General features: G+C 39.9%; 1 protein-coding gene and 1 pseudogene across 1 annotated transcript in view; one reads left to right on the top strand and one right to left on the bottom strand.

The window, feature by feature from the left end:
• Positions 1 to 9,162, top strand: part of LAMC1 (laminin subunit gamma 1) — a 123,992-nt gene that overhangs the window by 54,918 nt on the left and 59,912 nt on the right. The gene's annotated exons all lie outside the window — the stretch shown is intronic.
• On the bottom strand, positions 7,928 to 8,416 carry LOC116560024 (annotated as a pseudogene).

Here is a 9,162-nt window from a genome sequence, read left to right as displayed (position 1 = left end):
TCAAGGGACCTCTTGTTTACTCGTTTTGGATACTGATGATCTAGACTCCACACACCTCCCAGAAATTGGGAATTTACACTTTCTAGAGTTAGCCCATTTCAAGTGTGGTGTTGGTTTGTATAGTACAGTGATTGGAATGAATAGCCACAAGCATTTGATGGAGCAAAACCCTCATATTCTGGGAGAGTTTTTAAAACGTCATTTCCTTTCAAACAGATCCTGAGTTCTGGGTATTTGAAATGTTTGGTTTGTGACTTTCAACCACCTTCTTTGTGGAGAGGAAGAATAAGAGCTATTACAGTAACAGTTTCTTAATTTCTTGGCACTCTGGGACATGTGAAATCAGTAGATTTGACATTATGTTGTCTGGTCAGTTTCCCTAAATGTTTCTGCAGCTGTCATAAGCAATGGTTCATAAAACCACATTCTGTCATTTTACTGTATCTTATAGCTGTGGTTACAGAGAGAACTTATTTTTTTTAGCAGTTCTTTTCCAACAGTAAACCTCCACAGTAAAGAAGGATGGAAATGAAGAATTCCATCGCCCTTTGGAAGCTTGTGTGCTTTCCAAGTTTTTTTGTGATTGTGGGACACACTTTATATTCACATCTTCAGCTCCCTTTCATATGCCTTTATCCCTGAGCAGGGAAGAAGGACATTTTGTCTAATTGAGGTTTGTCATTTTTAATTGTTAGCAGTAAGGAACAAAAGGGTGCTGCAATGGGATTTTTTATGAAAAATTAGAAACTCAGGGGAAAGCACCTCAGTGCTTTGCTCCTTAGATGTTTTCCATGGCTGTTCATTTGTTCATCCTCCTCTACCACCTGTGTCCATCAGCCCAGGGAAGCAGTGGACCAAGTTGGCTGAGAAGGTAGGAGGGGTTAGCCTCCTTTTTCTCTTCCCTAGTTCTTCCCTCACATATCAGCATATCCTAGCTTTGTAGCCCTTTAGGAAGAGACAGCGTACCCAGACCGTATTTCGTCAAATCTCCTATCGAGACAAAGTCAGTCTGCCGCTTGCTTTTCTTCTTTAATGCCATCTGTTGCCAGTCCATCATATGCATATACTCTCTACTGTCGTAGATTTGACCATTGGTTACTGAAGCTTGGCTATATGTTTGTAGAGAAAATCACTGGCACCCAAAACATTGGTATACATGTAGAAGAAAAATTGCTTTTTCTCTTAGAGACTCCACTATGTCTCTCCTTACTATCTAATACCTTGTCCTAAATACTTAAACACAGAAAAATAGTATAACTTTATACCCAGGTACTTAAGGAAGGACTTCTTGATTTTAGTTGTTACCTAGTGATTTTTCGCTACAGTCTCTTGAAGTAGCCAAGATTGCATTTCAAGAGTTCATTTTGGCAACAGATGCGATTAAGAGATACTTTGGAGAACAATGTGGGTTGCTTTTGTCTAATTTAGCGAAAAGCACATATACTTGCTGAAAGTCTTAGGGAAATGATTCCTTTGAAGTACTCGGCAGAATAATTTTATAGCATTTTCATTTTGCATTGTGATCCCAGAGGTAATCCTGTTGAGTAGTTTTGGAGACGGAAGACTAATGATAGCAGACAATGCTGGCTATTTGCAAGAATGCCTTTCCCTGTGTCCTCTTCCCTGTTGCTTGTTCTACTCTTTGCCCCCCTCCCACCCTTCCCACCAAGTCCCCAAAGTCCATTGTATCATTCGTATACCGTTGTGTCCTCATAGCTTAGCTCCCACACATCAGTGAGAACATACCATGTTTGGTTTTCCATTCCTGAGTTACTTCACTTAGAATGATAGTCTCCAATCTCATCCAGGTGAGTGCAAATGCCATTAATTCATTCCTTTTTATGGCTGAGTAGTATTTTTATGGCATCGTGTGTGTGTGTGTGTGTGTGTGTGTGTGTGTGTGTGTGTGTGTGTGTGTAATACCAGTTTTTTTATCCACTCGTTGATTGATGGGCATTTGGGTTGGTTCCACAATTTTGCAATTGTGAATTGTACTGCCATAAACCTGATGACTAGCCCCCTCCCTTTTTTTTTTTTTTTTTTTTTTTTTGAGGTGGAGTCTCACTGGAGTACAGTGGCTCGATCTCAGCTCACTGCAACCTCTGCCTCCCGGGTTTAGGCAATTCTCCTGCCTCAGCCTCCTGAGTAGCTGGGACTATAGTCATGTGCTACTACACCCAGCTAATTTTTGTATTTTTAGTAGACAAGGGGTTTCACCATGTTGGCCAGGCTGGTCTTGAACTTCTGACTTCGTGATCCACCCGAAGTTTTCATGTTTGTGTGTGTGTGTGTATATGCATTTTAGTGTATTTAATGTTTTGGTTTAGAAAGATTACTCCCAACAAGAATTTTGTCATATTTGATATTCTTGACTAGTTATATATCCTGTTGTTTTCTGCATCTGGAGATAAGGTGTTACCCGAAAAGTTATTTATCACATTGGAATGTTAATTGCTTTTTTAAATGCACTTAAGGCCCAAAGCTCAGTTAATGAGACAGGATCCTCATATCCCAAAATCTTGAGCTACGTTGAGGGAACTAAACCTTTAATAGATGGAGTAATTTTAACTCATTCTTACATTGTTATTTAAAGGCAACGCTGTGAGATTAAGGGGATCATGACATGTAATTCATGTAAGAAATTATAATAATAGAAGCTTTAATAACACATAAAGAATATTGAGGTGGCCATGGTGGCTCACACTTGTAATCCCAGCGAGGCGTGAGGGATTAGGAGGCTGAGGCAGTTAGATCACTTGATGTCAGGAGTTTGAGACCTGCCTGGCCAACATGGCAAAACCCCTGTCTCTGCTAAAAATACAAAAATTAGCTGGGCATGGTGGCAGGCGCCTGTAATCCCAGCTGCTCTGGAGGCTAAGGTAGGAGAAACACTTGAACCTAGGAGGTGGAGTTTGCAGTGAGCCGAGATTGCACCACTGCACTCCAGCCTGGGCAACAGAAACTCCATCTCAAAAAAAAAGAATATTGGATAAGGAGAGATGAAGAGTGAAAATTTTAATCTCTGTCCTCTCTGGGAGAGAGATTGCTCTAATTTTAGACAACTGGATATTATTTTTAAACAGCACCATTGTTACAGAAGGGCAGTTTGCCATAATTTGATGGAACTGTTGCCTAAGAATGTTCAACTTTCATTTATTCCAATTCTCTACTTACCAAGCAACTTTCTGATCTCTAATCTGGTCCTTTTTTTTTTTTTTTTTTTAGGATGGATTCTCGCTCTTTACATCAAATTGGGGGTAGAGGGGGGATTTCTAGCCCCATTCAAACCCCCCCCCCCCGGGTTCAAGCGATTCTCCTGCCTCAGCCTCCCAAGTAGCTGGGACTGCAGGCACATGCCGCCACACCTGACTAATGTTGTATTTTTAGTAGAGACAGGGTTTCGCCATGTTGGCCAGGCTGGTCTCGAACTCCTTACCTCAAGTGATCTGCCTGCTTTGGCCTCCCAGAGTGCTGGGAGGCAGTTTGTCTGCCTCAGCCTCCCAAGTAGTTGGCATTAGAGGCGTGAGCCTCAACCTCTAATCTGGTCTTCCTTGAGGACTTGCCCTGTGCAGATATCTATTCCCGTTGTTTTCACAAAAATAACTTTCACTGAAATTTTTCTTATGATTGTTATGGTATTTAAATTAGCTTGGGTATCACAAGTCAGTTCCCTAGAACCTAATCAGCATTTAATGGACTGATAAAAATTCTGAATTTGAAAAGCTGTAGATCAGGTGATTTTACTTGAAATAACTAACCAGCATTATCTGTTTTTACAATAGATTACACAGAATTCTGCTGAAAAGAAACATAAATGTTTTTATTGCTGTAGTGGTTTTACAGTGGTACTCAGGATCTCATTGAGTAATGATAGTGCCATCCATGACAATGTTAAAAAGGTTGTTTTTTTTTTTTTTTTGGCTGGGCTCAGTGGCTCATGCCTATAATCCCAACACTTTGGAAGGCTGAGGTGGGTGGATCAGCTGAGGTCAGGTGCATGAGATCACCCTGGCTAACATGGTGAAACCCCATCTTTACCAAAAATACAAAAAATTAGCTGAGCGTGGTGATGCACATGTGTAATCCCAGCTATTTGGGAGGCTGAGGCAGGTGAATTGCTTGAACCTGGGAAGTGGAGATTGCAGTGAGCTGAGATTGCTCTCTAGCCTGGGCGACGGAATGAGAGACTGTCTCAAAAGAAAAACAAAAAGTTTTACAGGATCCGGTGGGGTAGGGTGGGGTAAGGTAATGGGTATACCTGGAATCTTCAGCAGTTAAGCCTCACCTTTGTCACTTCCCTTTCTCTGGAAGCTCAGGATTCTCTGTTAGATCTCCTATCTCCTGAGCTTCAGCCTTGGCGCTTAGGACCATTGGTCATAACCCCAGCTCCACTTATTGGTCACTGAGTTGAGTCAGACCTTCTGGGGATCAGAGGTTTTGTTTGTTCCTGTTTATTTTTTCCATACTCAGCAGCTAGTTGAATCTCAACCATTATAGTTTGATGCCCGTGTTTTGAATCCTGTGTTAAATAAGAAACTCTGTTGTGTCATAAGGTTTTAGTTTTTTTTTTGTTTTTTTTTTTCAACACAATCCTTGACTTTGCTGATTTGCACCTAACAGCTGGTCTTAGGACAACTTTTTGGCAGTACCGATGTTCCGAGATTTAATACTTTTGAATGTAAACTGCCTTTGAAAGGCTATAACACAGTTCATTTGGCTTCTACAACAAGTCTTTTAAAAGAAATTTAGTAATACTCTTTAAAAAATTAATAGCTTTATGACCAGGTATGGTGGCTCACACCTGTAATCCCAGCACTTTGGGAGGCCGAGGCAAATGGATCACTTGAGATCAGGAATTCGAGATCAGCCTGGCCAACGTGGTGAAACCCCATCTCTACTGAAAATAGGAAAATTAGCTGGGCATGGTGGTGCACACCTGTGGTCCCAGCTACAGTGAGCCAAGATTGTGCCATTACATGCCAGCCTGGGCAATAGAGTGAGACTCCATCTCAAAAAAATAAAAATAAAATAACTTTAGAGCATTTTTAGGCTCACAGAAAAATTAAGTCAAAAGTACAGAAGTCCCACATATTTCCTTCCTGGATCACCACACATGTAGCCTCTGCAGTTGTCAACATTTCCTATCAGAATGACACAGTTGTTATAATCAATCAAACATTAACATATCATTATCCCCTAAAGTCCATAGTTTAGGCTCACTCTTGGTGTTGTGCATTCTAAGGATTTGGACAAATGTTTCATGACATGTGCCATTACAGTATCATTCAAAATAGTTTCCCTGCCCTAACAGTCCTCTGCTCTGCCTTTCATCCTCCTCTCCTCCCCCACCTCCAGGCAATCACAGACCCGTTTAGTGTCTTCATAGTTTTTCCTTTCCTAGAATGTCATATAGTTGGAGTCATACAGTATGTAGCCTTTTCACAGTAGCTTCTTTCATTTACTTATATGCATTTAAGTTTCCTCTGTTATCTTTTTGTGGCTTGATAGCTCATTTTTTAAAATCACTGAATAATACTCCATTGTATGCATGTACTGCAGCTTATCCATTCAATCACTGAAGGACATGTTGGTTGCTTTCAATATGATTTATTCGAGTTTTGTCAATTGTGAATAAAATTTCTATAAACACATGTGTTTACAGATTTTTATGTGGGCATACATTTTCAACTCAGATGAGCAAATTCAAGGAGTGGATTACCATACATTTATCATACAAACTGTGTTTAGTTTTGTAAGAAACTGACTGTCTTTCAAAGCAGCTATACCATTTTGCATTCCCACCAGCAATGAACGAGAGTAGTAATGCTTTTGAATCCTAAAGACATTGTGATGTTAAATGTATTTTTGGTGATTTCCTTGTGGAGATATCCTTATGGCAATGTCCTTATGGCAAAGGACCATGAAGCTTGAAGGGTCAGGGTAAAGGATATGACTGGTGACATGTGTGTGTGTGTGCCTACGTGCAGAGTTGAAGGGCAAGGACTTCCCAATGTTTTCCCATCTCCAAATTACCACAGCTCACCCAGAAACTGTGTCTTACATTTTAGAATCACTGCTGGAAATGGAGTTACATTGTTAATGTGATGATGCACTGATGTGCTTCATTACATTAGTACTGATGATGAAAATATCTCTGTCATTTTAGGCATGTAACTAGGCCTGTAAAGATGTCTTAGTTGGGGGTTTATTAGGATTAGTGTCAACCATGTGACAACCATATCCCAGTGCTGGGAGTCGAAGTTAGAACTGTGACTTTGGACTGTGCTCTTTAAGGTCAGGGTAGTTTCCTGTGAGGTTCTGCCAGCCTGAACCTCAATGTGGATAATATCATTTGTAATGTCGTGATATGTCTGAGGCAAGAGTTCTCTGGCCTCAGAAAACATAGCTCGTGAGAAGTTAGTGAAATGCTTATGCTTCTGCTGTATGTGATAACTGAGTTTTTCAACATTTGTGGCCTTTACAGTGACTTGTTCTAGTGGGAGAACGTGGAAGAAGTGAAGAAAGATCAATAATTTTGAATTGGTGCAAATCAGATAAAGAAGAGAAGTGTTGGGCTTTCTTTTACATTATTCTGTTACCATCAAGGGTAGATTCCCTACTTTTGCCGTATATAAATGCCCTTTCATTCCACAGGATTAGTGTTGATGATGATCTATCTGCCTTTAAAGGCAGATCTCAACTTTAAAGTTGAGTTTTCTTTTGTAAAGTAAGAGTAAAATGGCAAGCAGATGGAAGCATCTTAAGCAAGGCATCCTTCCATGTGGGTGACTTGTAGCTAATGTCTAGAAACAGTAATAATCACACCTGAAGGAGTGGCCAGCCAGCTGCCCATGTGCTATCTAATATGTGCTGGTATGTCCTGAGACTGAAACTTTGGTTTAGGTACTGCTCAGTTAAATATAGGTCATTCTCACACAGAATCCAATTTGGGATACCATCTTGTTTCTTTTGAATCATAACATTAAATTTACTAAATAAGTGTGTGTAAAATATTAGGCCATTTATCATTTTTCCTTTCCTTTTAAAAGATTTTTTAAAAGGTTTCTGCCAACTTGAAGGTACAAAAATTTTAAGAATATAGGTGAAATAACCAGATGTCTACTTACAAATATTTAATTTATTAATTTACAGGTTTCAAATCACATATATACAAAATTGGGATTGTTTTCCACATTCTTACTTTTTATCGGATAATTTTATTCCAATTTTTCTTACATATATCTGATATCCGTAGTTATTAAAGTCACTTTTTAGTCATCAGCATAGCTTCCTGAATCACATTATATTCATTTTCATGAATAAATTGTGATACAGTACTTTTTAAATTGGTGTAAGATTGCTGTCACTAGAAATTTTATCTCAAACCATGCATAGTTATTTATGTAACATTAGGATAGCTTTTCTCCCCATTTCTCTTATTGGTTTATATGTGGGATCTTTACAATGTAACTACTCACTCTCTTGCCTTAAAGTATTCTTTAAAAGGCATATTATTTACAACATTCAGCACTTTTAAAGCCATACCTCCTAAGAATGATTACATAAATCTGGTTTAATATATTTTTCTCTTAAAAGAAAAAGCAAAAGAAAACGAAACAAAACACTTTACATTATATATCCAAAATAAACTTCCGAAACTTCTATTATTTAAAGTCATTTTAAGCTAATTTGGTTTTTCCACAGTAATTGGTGGTCTAAAATGATGTGATTGGGAAGTTCTGTAAGAACTAGGAGATAAGACAGTTCTCTCTTTTCTGAAAGCACAACTTAGGGGAGAAATTCTTTCATTATATTCAGGCATATATAGTATTTAGAACTATCCTCTGTCCCTATATGCACATGTATTTGTTTAAGTTCTCTGTGGATTCCTTACAATGAATCCTTTTTTTTAATTTTTTTACTAGAAAAAAAAACACAGAGCTTTATTGTTCTCAACACCAGCGGCAGCGGACTCCGTAGGACAGGGGAGTGAGTTCTGTTGACTGACAGGGATAGGTGGCTCCTACTTGCGGGCGATAAGCGGGTTCCGCAGGACCGCGATGACTGAGTCCCCGCGCAGGAACATCTTGGAGATGTAGCGGTCTTTGTTGACTGGCTTGGACTTCTTCTTGCTCTTGCCGCTCTTGGGTACCTGAGTCCACATCTCCTTCACGTTCTCCAGCACCATGTTGCAGTGCCTATCGAAGGCCTTCACGCGGCCCAGGAGTTTCTTATTGTTGCGGCAGTTGAGCACTTGGGTGTTGTTTTTGACGGACTGAGTGAGCACAGAGTGGACCCGTGTTAAATTCCTCCTCCTCTCGCTTCTGCAGCTCCTCCGGGGTCATCTCACTCTTGGGCTTGTTGAGGAGGCTCATGTTGGTCACTAAGCTCTCGGTTCACTCCGGTTTCCTCCGCGTTGCCATGAATCCTTTTTTTATTGTGGCATTAAGAGTGACAATGCCAGGCACTTTACTCAGTGTGAATATTCTTAAAATTCACTTTGGAAACATCAGGAGAAGTCCTGAAAGCAAATGTACTTGAGGGTGTATATTTTATTGGTCCATTGTGTCAAAACCATCCATTCATATTTTATTACTTATTCAGAAGAAGAAATGTAAATTTGATGGTAACTGCTTTTTAAAAGTTTATGAAATCATTCATTTGGGCTCAGTTTTTCCTGTTTATACCTTTGCTAATTCTTAGCACAAATGCTAATGCTTTGCTAATGCTTAGCTCTGCTCTGTGTTGCTCCCTGATTGGTAGTTTCACTAAATTGTACCCTTTTTTTTTTTTGAGTGAGGGTCTTGCTGTATCTCCCACGCTGAAGTGCAGTGGTGTGAACATGGCTCACTGCAGCCTGGACTTCCCAGGCTCAAGGGATCCTCCCACCTTAGCCACCTGAGTAACTAGGACCACAGGTGCACGCCACCATGCTTGGCTAATTTTTGTATTTTTTTTCTGTAGAGATGAAGTTTCACCATTGTTTCCCAGGCTTGTCTCCAATACTTGGGGTCAGGCGATCTGCCCACCTTGGCCTTCCAAATTGCTAGGATTGCAGACAGGAGCCAGTGTCCCCGGCTGTATGCTTTTTGAGGGTAGGGAACACATTCGTCCTTATTGAGGCTCCATTACTGTAAACGTTTAGTACTGCTTGAAAATTAA

The sequence above is a fragment of the Sapajus apella genome, unplaced genomic scaffold (genome assembly GCF_009761245.1).
Source record: "Sapajus apella isolate SASKATOON/1434 unplaced genomic scaffold, GSC_monkey_1.0 scaffold25, whole genome shotgun sequence".
NCBI classification, from domain to species: Eukaryota; Metazoa; Chordata; class Mammalia; order Primates; family Cebidae; genus Sapajus; species Sapajus apella.
The sequence above is the reverse complement of the archived record's forward strand: the minus strand, read 5'-3'. Positions and strand labels throughout refer to the sequence as shown.